Source organism: Anser cygnoides, chromosome W (genome assembly GCF_040182565.1).
Source record: "Anser cygnoides isolate HZ-2024a breed goose chromosome W, Taihu_goose_T2T_genome, whole genome shotgun sequence".
Classification (NCBI taxonomy): Eukaryota; Metazoa; Chordata; class Aves; order Anseriformes; family Anatidae; genus Anser; species Anser cygnoides.
In genome coordinates, this window is record NC_089911.1 from 7,462,367 (window position 1) to 7,476,217 (window position 13,851).

At 56.1% G+C, this 13,851-nt stretch overlaps 1 long non-coding RNA gene across 1 annotated transcript; it reads right to left on the reverse strand.

Annotated features, from left to right (window-relative positions):
- Positions 1–1,608: 1,608 nt before the first annotated feature.
- LOC136788685 (uncharacterized) lies at positions 1,609–2,390 on the reverse strand. The gene is made up of 2 exons (XR_010827324.1): positions 2,280–2,390; positions 1,609–2,195 (listed from the first exon to the last, which is right to left on the reverse strand). It is a non-coding gene; the product is annotated as an uncharacterized lncRNA (long non-coding RNA).
- Positions 2,391–13,851: the final 11,461 nt, after the last annotated feature.

The following is a 13,851-nucleotide window of genomic DNA, read 5'->3' on the forward strand; positions in this document are numbered from 1 at the left end:
GTCCCCTTGGTGAGGGAGGATCAGGAGGAGCAATGATTCAGCCAACTGAGCACAGAGAAGGCCGTGGGCCCTCTAGGAGGCACCCCCAAGTGCTGAAGGAGCTGGCAGATGTCATTGCGAGGCCACCTTCCATCATCCTTGATGGGTCAAGGCAAGTGGGAGAAGGGCCCAAAGACTGGATGGAAGCAAACGTCAGTACTTTTCCAGAATGGCAAGAAGGAGGACCTGGGGAACTAGAGGCCTGTCAGATCGCCTCCATCCCTGGAAGGTGGTGGAGTAGCTCATCCAGGAAAGTGTTTCCAGGCACTTGGAGAACAAACCAATCATCAGGAGTAGTCAGCAGGAATTCAGCAAGAGGAGGCCATGCTTGGCCAACCCAACAACCTTCTATGATGAATGACTGTCCAGGTAGACAAGGGCAGAGCATTCATCTTGCTTGCCTGGACTTCAGCAACGCCTCTGAAAGTGTCTCCGCCAAGACTGTCATAGAGAAACTGTTGATATCTGAGCTGAAAGAGCAGAGGGTAGAGTGGACTGAGAACTGATGGAAGGGCTAAGCCCCAAGGGGGGGTGATCAGTGCTGCAAAGTCTAGTTGAAGGACGCTAATTAGTGGTGTAAAACAAGGATCCAAATGCGGTCCAATTCCATTCCACATCTGCATTACTCTCAGGATGCTGGGGCAGAGGTTACCCTCAGCAAGTTTGCAGCTGACACCACAATGGGGATTCACTCGCCAAGGAGGGTTGGAGGCTATATGGGAATGAGGGAGTAGCTCCTTGCACCCAACTCTGTATATTCCCTTCCAGGAAAAGTGTCCTGGAGGCTTGTGCTGTGAAACATGAATGTGTGGGCCTGAAGGAAGCTGTGAAGCAAGTGCCTTGATGAGGGTTTGAGACCTGAGGGACTGTCCTTGTGGGAAGGAGCCTGAATCCCACCTCCCCTCCGGCTCTGCCTCCAAGCAGCTCTTGCCGAGTTTTGACCCCATTTTCCTTTCCCCTACTCCCTCCATGCAGTCATGCAGCCTCATGCCTCCCAGGTGAGCAGCTGCTCTTCTGCCTGCACCCATCTTACCCTGGAGTCCCCCACTGCACACCAAGGCCCCAGATGCCAGCACTGGGAGCTGCACGGTGGGGTTACCTTGGCTCCTTCCAGGTCCCTGCAGGTGTTGGTGTGGGATGCCTAAAATCCCATTGTGCAAGGCTGGGGACGGGCTGTGGGTGTGGGGGCCAGCCGTGCTGAGGCCACATCCCCACCTGCCCCACAACTGGATGCCCCCATGCACAACGTCCCTGCTCAGGGCTGTCTCTTGGGGATGGCGCTTTGACAGCCAGAAGCCCCGGCATAGGGATGGGTGGGTGTGGGGTGCAGAGGACCAGGCATGGCCACCCCCTGGACCTCTGCATGGCCTCAGCCATCCTCACATCGGCACTTTTCCAGGCCACATCTGCCAGGGGAATGTCAGCAGGTAGGGGAACTCTTGGGTGGCAGGGTACAGGGAACAGCAGCTCCCTCGCAAGACATGTGGCCCCGCACAGCAGTCATACAGGAGCTCTCCCAGCTCTGCTCGCTGGCTTCCCTCTCAAATACAGAGCAGCAACATCAGCTGGTGCATTCTGAACCAATCCTTTATAACTCGCCTCCCACAGGACCACTACCCACCAAGGTGCCTCCACATGGGGCACCATAACCACCTGGGGATGTGCCCATTGCGGCCGGCACCACCTTGGGCACAGGGAGGTGCTGGAGTGATGCAGGAGCTGCAGAGCATGGCTGCCTGGGGGTGCAGCCGTGACTCCATCCCCTTGTGTTCTCCCGGTATGCAGAGGTGGATCCCGCGGTGGAGATGTGATTCTGTGAGCAGGAGGGGCAGCCACGTGGCTGCTGGGGTAGAACGCAGCTGGGAGGGTGTGCGATCCAAAGTCAGTCCTTGATGTGAGCAGAGAGCAGGGGCTGAGCCAAGGGAAGCAGAGCACGGTGGGGATTATGATGCCAGCATGGGGGAGCAGGCTGGGGCCAGCATGGAGCCCAGAAGGACATCAGAGCACCATGGGGCCAGGGACGTCTCCAGGCTGCCTGGCCCCGCTGGCACCATGGCTCCATCTCTCCAGGAGGAAGGTGATGATGGGGGCAGACAGCAGCAGGAGCAGACTGAGGGCAGAGCGCAGGATCCAGACCTCCAGGGGCATGGCTGGCCCTGCAAGAGACGAGGGTCACAGTGTGGCCAAGGCAAGCCGTGCAGGACGGCCGTGCTGGGAAGGGCTGATGAGCAATGTCTCACCTCTGGAAGGGAGCTCAGCCTTGTGTGAGGGTCTGCTGCCTGTGGAAAACATGAAATTGCTGTGAGTTTATCATGCTCTTTGCTGGGACAATCCCAGGTGCTGAGCAGACCCTGATCTTGTGTATTGCTTCCTTGAGTACATAGGGAACATGAGCAAGCCTTTGCATGTAAGTTCCCAGACAAATGTTTGTAAAGGTTAGAGGGAAATCTTAGAGCAGTAGTGGAACACCCCAGGGTCCATAGACATCCTGAGCACTTTTTCTCTGTTCCTGTGCCCTATGCAGCCCTATCTCTGCTGCAGAGGTGCTCCAGCAGGGACAGAGGGACCTCTGAGACCAGCTCTTTCTCCAGCGGACGCCTTAGAGGAGAGGGAATACTCCCACGGGGGAACCACACCAGAGCCATGCCCTGCCTGCTGCAGCACACAGCTCCAGCCTAGTAGTATCCACGTCCCTTCTATCCCCACCACCCTGGGGCCGTGTCTCACCTGGCACAGACAGGGTCCAGGGAGCACTGAGAGCAGAGCTCCTCACCCAGTTGCTCTCGTTCCTCTGCTGGTATCCACACGTGTACGTCCCGGCACTTTTCGAGGTGATTTTCACAACTAGAGGGTAGATGACTCTCCCATGCTGGGCTTTCAGGCTGTGCTCCTCCAACCCATTCTTGCAGAAGACAACTCGCGTAGCAGGAAACTGAGCATCAATGGTACATTGAAAGAAAACTATTTCCCCCTCCTGGGCCCTGGAAGTGTTGAGGAACAGGACTGGAGCCTGGTAGTTACCTGGAGAGAAGGCACAGGGATTCCCCAGGCAAGCGTTAGTGATTGCCGGGTGGCAAAACCAACTGCATGCCAAGGCTGGAAGTGTCTGCTCTCCTGGGGTTTACAGGGGGAAATTTGAGGGAATAATCCCCTTCTCTCTTCCCATCTCCTCCCCCAGGACTTGTTCTTTTTCGGGTCCCACCTCCATACTCCTGCAATCCTGGGGAGCTGCAGATGTCCTGGGTGGTCACTCCAGCACCTGCAGCATGGGACAGAGAGGGCTTTGCTTAGAGGGGCAGTGACCTGGCTCACCCCCATTTCCCTGCCCACATCCTCACTGTTCGGTCCTGGCTGAGCAGGCACCAACCCACCCACAGATGTCCAAATGGGATCAACTTCATCTGCAAACTTGGCACCGTCCCAAGCCTAGTCTGGGTGCGTCTTGTGATCCAGGTGGAGTCCCAGGGCTCCCTAGAGCATCCAGTATCCTGACAGTGTCACTCTAAGACACCAGACAAACTTTTAGTACTGGAGAACTGTGCCCATTGCTCAGATCTGTAGTATAGCTGCAGGAAGAAATCACCATCCTGCCTTCCCCAAAGCAACGATGCCCCACAGTGCTGCACGCCTGCCCCGCACACGCTGTCCCCATCCTCCCCTGTGCCCCCAGCAGCAGCCCTCCAGCCCTCAGCCCCCACGCCCAGCAATGCCCCAACTCACAGAGCGCCAGCAGCAGGACGGCAGGGCCAGAAGGAGACAGCCTTGCCCATGGCGCCTGCCCCAGCATCTTTTGGGGCGCTGCTTTTGGGGAGCACCGTCTGCTTCAGGTGTCTGCTTTGCTCTGAGCTGGGGACGGTGGGACAGAGGCTTGCAGTGCAGCTGGGACCTGTCCTGTGGGCTTTCTGTGGCCGCCTGAGCCTGGCCCACAGCCAGAGGCTCTCATCAGCAACGGCCCTGCCTCAGTCCCTGCTGTATCCGCTGTATTTTGAGAGCCCCCGCTGTTATTTCTGTCCTCTCACACACCGCAACTCGTGCTGTTTTTATGTGTATCTCAAGGATTGTATTCTTCCTACGGAGGCCTCTGCCCCTTTTCCTCTTGCCAGATTTGGCTCATAGTTTTGCAGCTCTCCATCAGGCTAGCAAACATCTGCAGCGGCTCCCAAATCCTTTTCCATCCCTTCCACACCCACGTGGGCACAGCACTGCTGCATCCCCTGCCGATGCTCAGCCCCTGTACTCTTGTTCCTTCTGCAAGGCTGTGCTGCCTGAGCCCCTCTGCCTGCCAGCGGCTCCATGGGGAGACCTGCTGCTGCAGCCTGTGTCCTGTGCAGGAAGGGAGTCACTTAAACACCACGTCTTGGGGGTGTCTGGCAAGGAGGCACTGGCTCCTTTCTCCAAATATCTGCATTTCCTGCCCTTTCTGAGTGTACCTGGAAACACGCTTCTTTCTGTTAAAAAAAGAGCACTTTGTGCTGTACAATAAAAACAGGGAGCCATTCTGCAGGGGATGCCATTGCTGTGCCACTGGATGGTCATGAGCCAGCTAGTGGTGAGCGATAACATTTTGCCCCTCTGATTTTTGGCTTATTGTTGGTTTTTTTCCTCTTTTCCTTTACCTGATTGTTTTGTTTTGCTGGGCTGCTGAACTCCACCACAAGCGCTTTCTCACTTCCTCTCGTCAGAAGAGGGAGATAAGAAAGTGTTTTGGAAAGAGCAAAACAGACTCACGGGTCAAGAGAAGGATAATTGAATTAAAGGGAACAAGAAGAGGGGAAAAACAAGCAAAGGCCATGCAGAAGAACAGAAAGAGAAAAATAAATCATCCTCTAATTCCCATCAACGAGCAGTGTTGGACCATGTGTGGGGAAGCAAGGCCTCGATATGCATAGCAGTTGTTTGGGAGGACAGACTTAATCATAACGAGAGACACCACCCCCCCCCCAACCTTCCCCTTTCCCACCTACTATTGCTGAGTGTGACGTCCTGTGCTATGGAAAACCCCTTGGTCGGTTTAGGGCAGCTGCCCTGGTGATGTCCCCTCCCCACCTCTTGCCCACCCCCAGACCTACTGGCTCTGGTGGTGGGGTTGGAGATAGTCTTGATGCTGTGCCATCGCTGTTCAGCAATAGACAAATCCTTGGTGTGGTACCAGTGCTGTTCTAGCTACAAGTGCAGTGCACAGCACTGCATGGGATGCTGCAGGGAAGGTTACCTCCATCCCAGCCAGACCAGCACCCCTTAATATACCCTAGTTATATCAACCCATCAGTTTTCTAGCTTTTGCCCTCTTGATTTTCTTGCCTTGATCCCACTGGGGTTTGACTGGGCAAGCAGCTTTGTTCTGCTTGCCTGCCCACTGGATTTAAACCTCAATTGCTCTATTTGGCACACTACTTGGGGCTGCAAGCGTGGAGATAACCACAGATTTGGGCAGTAAATTTACAGAAGACTCCTCTTTGTTCTGTTTGTTTAACAAGTACTTTTTGGGATGTTGATGTATTTGCACTAGATGATCTTTCAGGGTCCCATCCAATCCCCAACATTCTGTGATTCTGTTGATTCTGTGCTACCAGAGCATTTCCAGAGAAGCCCCCCTTCCCTGCCCTCAGTAGCCTCTTTCAAGGGCTACCAATCAGACAGCTTTCCCCTCTCATTGCCAGTTGGGCTCATTTCAGCCTGCAGTGCAGACAACAGTTGGGATCCCCCAGTCCCTCCAGAAACACAGAGGGGTTCTGCCTCCGATAACCTGATGGCAGTAGGGTCCTCTGTGTGCCAGTGTCTACCAGAGCCTCGCACTCCCATGGGTCTCATGTGCAAGGCCTTTGCATCCACACTGTCCAGTCAATGCCATTGACCATTTTCTCCACCTGGCTGGTGGCAGGGACCTTCCAGTCCTGCTCAGAGTGGCCATTACTTTGTTCTATCAAACACAAGCCAGAGAGTGACCTAGCAATGACTTCTGCCAACTCCCTCAGCACCTGCAGATGCATCTCTTCAGAACCCATGAATTTATGGCTGTCCTGGTTGCTTAATCGGTCCTCAGTCCACCTGTCATCAACCAAGGCAAACTCCTCCTTTATCCTGACTTCCTCTGGTGCCTCAGGGGTACGGGACTCCTCAGGACAGCCCCCAGTATTATAGACAGAGACAAAGAAGGCATTCAGTAACTCCTCTTTCTTTTTATCTTCTGTCACCAGGGCTCCCACCTCATTCATCAGTTTGCCTGCATTGCCTCTAGTGTTACTTTTATCTGCAGTGTATTTGTAGAAGCCCTTTCTGTTGTCCCTGACCCCTCTTGCAAGGTTTAATTCTAGGGAGGCCTTAGCTTTCCTAGTTGCCTCCCTACATCCTCTGACAACAGTCTTCTATTCCACCCAAGTGGCCAGGCCCTGCTTCCATGATCTGCAGACTCTCCTCTTCCACTTGAATTTGCCCAGCAGTTCCCTCTTTAACCACGCAGGTCTCCTGGTTCTCTTTCCTGACTTCCTACCTGTTGGGATGCTCGGATCTTGAGCTTGGAAGAAGCAGTCCTCGAACACTAACAAACTGTCTTGGGCCCCTCTATCTTCAAGTACCTTGTCCCATGGGGTTTCCCCTAGCATTTGCTTGAAAAGGCTAAAATTGGCCCTACTGAAGTCCAGGCTTGCGATTCTGCTCGGTATTCTGTTCCTGCCCCATGAGATCCTGAATTCCACCATCTCATGGTTGCTGCAACCAAGGCTGCCCTCAACCTTCACTGCATCAACCAGCCCGTTAGTGAGGACAATATCTAGCAATGCTCCTCTCCTAGTTGACACATTCGCCCTTTGCATCAGGAAGTTATCATCAATGCACTGGAGGAACCTCCTAGACTGTGGATGGCTGGCTGAGTAGGCCTTCCAGAAAATGTCAGGGCAGTTGAAATCCCCCAGGATTTCATCCTAACCGGGCTCAAGGTAGACTGCAGACTTCCCTTTGATGACGGTTTGCTCTGCATGTCGGGCCCTCTGTTCCTCTCAGAAGGGAACCTCCTACTACAATTACCCTTCTTTCTTTCTTTCTTTCTTTTCAGAGGCAGTCTTGAGGCTTGTTGTCGACTGCTGATGTGACCTCATGGGCGAGCCTTCCCCCACATCCTCGCCTACCTCTCATTCAAGATCCAGGGCCTCAGACCTATCATGGAGTGGTACCTGAGGAAGCGGGGTACATAGGGAGGGGGGTTGCCTGTGATGCCCAACTGGGACTTGCTTGCACCCCTCCTCATCTTTTTGGTTCCCTCCCTCTGACCAGCAACGACAGGGGAGGGGCTCCACCACCCTCTGGGGGGCATCCCCTGGGCGCCCTTCTCTCTGGGACACCAGGGAGTTACTCCACCAGGCAATCTCCTGCTCACATGCCCTGGTGCTCCCTAGTCTGCTCCTCAACCCGCTCCTGCTGCTGTCCTGGGCCACCCCTGGAGAAGCAAGTGCCCAAAGTCCCTCTGTAACCGGTGGTCGGGCGCTGCAGCTGCGCCGGCTCTGAAGGGACCGAACTCAACTACACAGAGCAGGAGGGCTTTGCGGGGAGGATGCTGCCCCTGAGATACACGTAAAAACAGCGCGTTCTGTGGTGTCTGAGAGGACAGAAATAACAGCGGGGGCTCTCAAAATACAGCGGATACAGCAGGGGCTGAAGCTGGGCCCCGTTGATGAGAGCCTCTGGCTGTGGGCCAGGCTCAGGCGGCCACAGAAAGCCCACAGGACAGGTCCCAGCTGCACTGCAAGCCTCTGTCCCTCCGTCCCCAGCTCAGAGCAAAGCAGACACCTGAAGCAGACGGTGCTCCCCAAAAGCAGCGCCCCAAAAGATGCTGGGGCAGGCGCCATGGGCAAGGCTGTCTCCTTCTGGCCCTGCCGTCCTGCTGCTGGCGCTCTGTGAGTTGGGGCATTGCTGGGCGTGGGGGCTGAGGGCTGCAGGGCTGGTGCTGGGGGCAGGACAGGCCTGTGGTGGGCACAAGGGAGGATGGGGACAGCGTGTGCGGGGCAGGCATGCAGCACTGTGGGGCATCGTTGTTTTGGGGAAGGCATGACGAGGATTAGTATGCCCGTACTGCAAGTCTTGACAGATTGCTTGTTTTAGGGAGATCTTGGGGACTCCATCTTGAACAGAAAAAACAAGCAGCTGAAATGGTTTTGGAATGGTATGAAATGAAGTGATAGAAGGATGTAGTTGTGCAAGTTTGAACATCCAAGATGCAGGGTTTGGGGCAGGGATATGTGTTTCTGTCATGTCTTGTGCCTTCTAAGCAAAACCCTCTGTGCCCCATGGTGCAGGTGCTGGCATCACCACCCAGGACCTCTGCAGATCCCCAGGTGAGGATGAGCGTGGGAATGGGTGACAGAAGGGAGGTTTGGAGGGGGGCGGTGGAGATGGGAAGAGATGGGTTTTGTTCTCTGGGTGTGAACTCCTGGGAAGGAAGCTCTTCCCTGTATGCAACACAAAGCATTTTGCAGACCCACTGACTCTCCTGCTTCAAAGAAGGGAATCCCTGCCCTGTCTCTCCAGGTGACTTCCCAGCTCCTGCCCTCGTGTTGAACACCTTCAGAGCCCAGGAGGGACAAAGGGTTTTGGTTCAGTGTGCCATTGATGGGCGTTCTCCTGTTACACGAATCGTCTTCTGCAAGGATGGGGTGGAAACGTCCAGCCTGAAGGCCATTCAGGGGCAGCTGACCTACAACATGATGTGGAATGTCTCACTGGGAAGCTCGGGCAAGTACACGTGTGGGTACCAGCTCAAGGATCAGAGCAACCAAGTGAAGAACTCTGCCCTCAGTGTCCCCCAGGACTTGGTAGTCACAGGTGAGCTCTGAAACCAAAGCAGGGGAACGTCCTCCGTATACCACTAACCCCAGAGGATGAAGGGGAGTGCTCAGTGTCCTCATATCCAGTCCTTAGTCAGTTCGGGTGCTCTCTCAGTGCTCCTTGGACCTTGTCTGTGCCAGGTGAGACACGGCCTCAGGGCAGTGGGGGCAGAGGGACAGGGACGCTGCTGAGGCTGGGGCCGTGTGTTGCAGCAGGCAGGGCATGGCTCTGGTGTGGTTCCCCCATGGGAGCGTTTCCTCTCCTCCAAGGGAGCCCCTAGAGAGAGAGCGGCTCTCAAGGGCTGCCCCTATCCCTGCATCACCTGTGCTGAGACATGGGGCTGTGCAGGGCCCAGACACAGAGAGCAAGGGCTGGGGATGTGGATGGCTGCTGGGTTGAGCCAGGGATGCTCCAAGGTTTGCCCTGTACGTTGATGAGCCTATGGCAGAGGAAGTGGTGTGATTGTCATGAACTGGGCCATAATGTACTTGTGAGCAAGGGGCCAATATTTCTGGCTCTAAAATTGTGGCTGGAGCCATACTGTGAAAGGTGAGATATTGGTGTGCTTATGGTTCCTGGGATGTCTACGTGGAAAAACAAACCAACAAAAAATGGCTGGGGTTAGACACAGGGCTGAATACCTCTGCTGCAGACATGGGAATTTGCAGGGCCCATGCACAAAAAACATGGGCTGGGGATGTCGATGGACCCTGGGCTGTGCTACTACTGCTCCAAGAATCCAGGCACCTCTACCTGGGAAAGTAAACCAAGAAAATGGTCCTTGGGATGGGCCCAGGGAAGAGACCAGAGTGGTGCTGATTTGAGACAAAGGGGAGGAAAGGTGCCTGTGCAGCATAGAAATAAAGGCCGGGAAATGAGTAGAGGTGTGTGGGTGTACCAGGTCTTGCCTCCTCTAAGGAAAACCCTCTGTGCCCCATGGTGAAGGTGCTTGCAAGACAACCCAGGACATCCACGGATTCTAAGGTGAGGGTGAATGTGGGGATGGGTGGCAGAAGGAAGGTTTCTGTGTGGTGGAGATGGGAAGGCAGAGGGCATTTGTTCCCTGGCTGCTGTTCCCAGCGTGATCATGTCTCCCACAGGCAGCAGACCCTCACATAAGACCGAGCTCCCTTCTAGAGGTGAGACATTGCTCATCAGCCCTTCCCAGCACGGCTGTCCTCCGTGGCTTGCCTTGGCCACACTGTGACCCTCATCTCTCACAGGGCCAGCCATGCCCCTGGAGGTCTGGATCCTGCGCTCTGCCCTCAGCCTGCTCCTGCTGCTGTCTGCCCCCATCATCACCTTCCTCCTGGAGAGATGGAGCCACGGTGCCAGCGGGGCCAGGCAGCCTGGAGACGTCCCTGGCCCCATGGTGCTCTGATGTCCCCAGCCTGCTCCCCCATGCTTAGAGCATGCCCCACACATTCGCAGCACTTCTGCTGCTGTTGGGCTCAAGGCATCTGGGGCAGCATGCCCAAGGGATGTGCTGCCACTGCTCTGCTCCCCTTGGCTCAGCCCCTGCTCTCTGCTCACATCAAGGACTGACTTTGGATCGTGCACCCCCCCGGCTGCGTTCTACCCCAGCACCCACGTGGCTGCCCCTCCTGCTCACAGAATCACATCTCCACCGCGGGATCCACCTCTGCATACCGGGAGAACACGAGGGGATGGAGTCACGACTGCACCCCCAGGCAGCCAAGCTCTGCAGCTCCTGCATCGCTCCAGCACCTCCCTGTGCCCAAGGTGGTGCCGGCCGCAATGGGCACATCCCCAGGTGGTTACGGTGCCCCGTGTGGAGGCACCTTGGTGGGTAGTGGTCCTGGGGGAGGCGAGTTATAAAGGATTTGTTCAGAATGCACCAGCTGATGTTGCTGCTCTTTATTTGAGAGGGAAGCCAGCGAGCAGAGCTGGGAGAGCTCCTGTATGACTGCTGTGCGGGGCCACATGTCTTGCGAGGGAGCTGCTGTTCCCTGTGCCCTGCCACCCAGCTTACTGAGGGTGCACTCAATCCCCTCATCCAGGTCATCAATAAAGATATTAAAAAAGATAGGCCCCAGTACCGACCCCTGGGGGACACCACTTGTAACAGGATGCCTGCTGGACTTACCTCCATTACCCACTACCCGCTGGGCATGGCCCTGCAGCCAGTTCTTGACCCAGAGAAGATTATAACTGTCCAGGACACAGGCAGCCAGTTTCCCCAGGGGAATACTGTGGGAGACCATGTCAAAGGCTGTCTGTCTGTTCTGTCCCATTCCTGATGTGGCTGCATGAGATGGAGGTGCCATCAGGAACACAAAGCCAGATATGTCTATTTGTCATCTGAGCAAAACCACATCTGCAGTGCACACACCGATTGGCACACACATGCAAGCACATCCCTGCAGTGATAGCTGTCCCTGTAGGTCCAAATGTGCATCTGTGTGGATGGATAGAAGAGCACCCCCATGGCTTTATCATGCAGTTTAGGGATACATATCTTCCACTGAGCACAGGGAGATGTTTTCACTTGGTGAAGAAACATTGATACACTCACCTATGCTTGGGTATGCCAGATATGTATTAGCGGTATAAATGTATTGTAAATGGATGTGTGTGTCCTACCTCCTCTTGGCTAGACACACACAGCATTTCCCTGTGACAGCAAACCCCAAAGAACCCCAAAGTGCACCCCCCAGCCCCACCTTACGGCTGCACGAGCCCTCTGCAAGAGAGCAAAGGCAGCCGTGGGCAAGGCTCCTGTGCCCTTGCCCTGTGGCAGCGCTATCGGGTCTGGGTGCGGGTCACCGTGGCATACGTCGTGGTGTCGCTCATCTGCTGCACGGGAGGAGGCTTTAGGGGGAAGAGAAAGCCCTGTTACTTCAGCTGCTGCCTGTGAGCCCTGCACAACGAGCAGGCACCAGGCTGCAGGAGTGCAGAAAGGAGCTGTGCACAGCTGAGCCACGACTCACCCTGTCCCGTCGAACGTGGGCGATGGTGGAGTCTGCGGGGGCAAAAATACACACCATAAGCCCTTGCTGCCCGTTGGAGCGGGGTGAACCCCCATGAGCTTTGGGCATCAGCTGCCTGGGGTCCGCACACAGTGCCCAGCCACATTTCCCCTCCCATCAGCCTGATCTGAGATGCGCAGCAAGCAGCAGTGGAGCAGAGATGCTGAGGTTTCGGTTTATTTCCAGCATTCTGTGGCATCTCCTCTCTTTGCACAGCCAGCACACCTTGCGAGCTGCTCTGTGCAGGCATGGGAAAACAAGGTCGTGCTGCAGCTCGAGCGAGGTGCACGTCAGGTGGGGATATATCTATAGCCTGTCGCCCAGCCACAACATCCTCCCTTGGCTGCTGCCTGTGGTTTCAGAGCGAGCTATAAAATGTTTTCCTCACAAGTGCAAGGAAACAGAGCTACAACTTCCATTGCTGTGCTGTGCTTTGTGCAGCTCTTGAAGCAGAAATGCCACTGAAGAGAAACTGAAGAAATGACAAAAACAGAGGCTGGAGCAGGGGAAATGCAGCCTGAGGCCGGAGAAGGTGGGGAAGAGCCCCAAGCAAATGGGCTTTGTCCCCTGGGAGCACTGGGATGCTGCCATGTCCCTTGTGCAGGCAGCAGCTGCGCTCTGCATGCAAGGAAGAAGCAGGACGTGAGGTGCTGGAGAGAAACCTGGCCTTGATGAATGGGCAGGGATTTTGTATGTCTCAGTGGGAAATGAAGTGGTGGGATTCCATGTACAGGTGCAGGTAATGCTCAAGGGAAGATGAGTGTGTGGCTTCCCCCGAGGGAGGAGGCAGTACTCACACTGGACTTCTCCGGAGTCGGTGTTTTCCATCTGTGGGCTGTCAACGTGCTGCTGCCTGGAGAGGAATGGGAATGGTTCTGGGGTTTGCGTTTGTGGTGAGGGGGCCACATGAGATACACACTTGGGTGGTGCTTTCATACATCATGTGGTGAGCTGGAGTGCAGCAAATAGCAAGCCCCATCCTCCCTGCCTCCAGCACAGGGAATGCAGCCACACACACACAGACAACGCTGCCCCTCGCCAAGGAGCACCCCAGGGCCCCGCCATGCCCCCGACTCCCTCCTGCAAACCCCCCAGCCAGGAGCCCTTGGTGCTCACCTTGGGCATCTCCCTCTGCAGGCACCTGCAAGAAGAACAGTGGCTGAGGTGCGCAGGCCAAGTTGCTGCCCAGCCCTGGCTCCCGTCTCGGGGCTGGGGGACGAAGGCTGAAGCTCCCCAGCTCCCTCAGCAGCCTCCCCAGCTGGGCTGCCCACAGCCATCGCCCCCACGCACCGTCTGCCCCAGCTGCGCACCCCCAGGACCCCCCCACCGCCTTTCCCCCTGCACCAGCCCCGCAGCAGGGCAGGACCCCCACGGCCTCAGCCTTTCCCCCCGCCTTCCCCCACTCCCTCACCTTTCCTGATGGCAAACCAGCTGCCTGCAGCCAGGAGGACGAGGCCGACGGCCGCCACTGCCAGCGCCGTGCCTGTGGGGAGGGCGTGCGGGAGCCGGGCATGGGGAGCTGGGGGAGAGAGGGTGTGAGGGCAGCGGGGTGTGATGGGGAGAGGCACGGAGCAGGACGTGCCCATGCAGCTGGCACACCCGCATTTTCATCCTCACCTGGGGAGCTGTGGATATCCTGGGTGGTCTCACCAGCACTGGAACCTTGGAGCAAAGTGGATTTTTCTTAGTAGGGCCAAGACCTTGCACAACACCTCGCCCGTGCCCATGTCCACACTCTTGGTCCTTGCTGGGTAGGCACTCTCCCACCCCTCTGTCTCAAACCAGCACCACCGTGGTCTCCCCTCTGTTTACCAGACCACACCTTTACTCACATATAGGCTATAGCTCATCTCACGACAATCACATGAATTCCCTGGCCACAGGCTCATCAATGTAAAGGGCAGACCTTGGAGCAACCCTGTCTCAACCCAGGTTCCGTCAACATTCCCAGCCCTTGCTGTCTCTGCCTCTGCTGAGCACAGCCCCATGTCTGCAGCAGACGTGG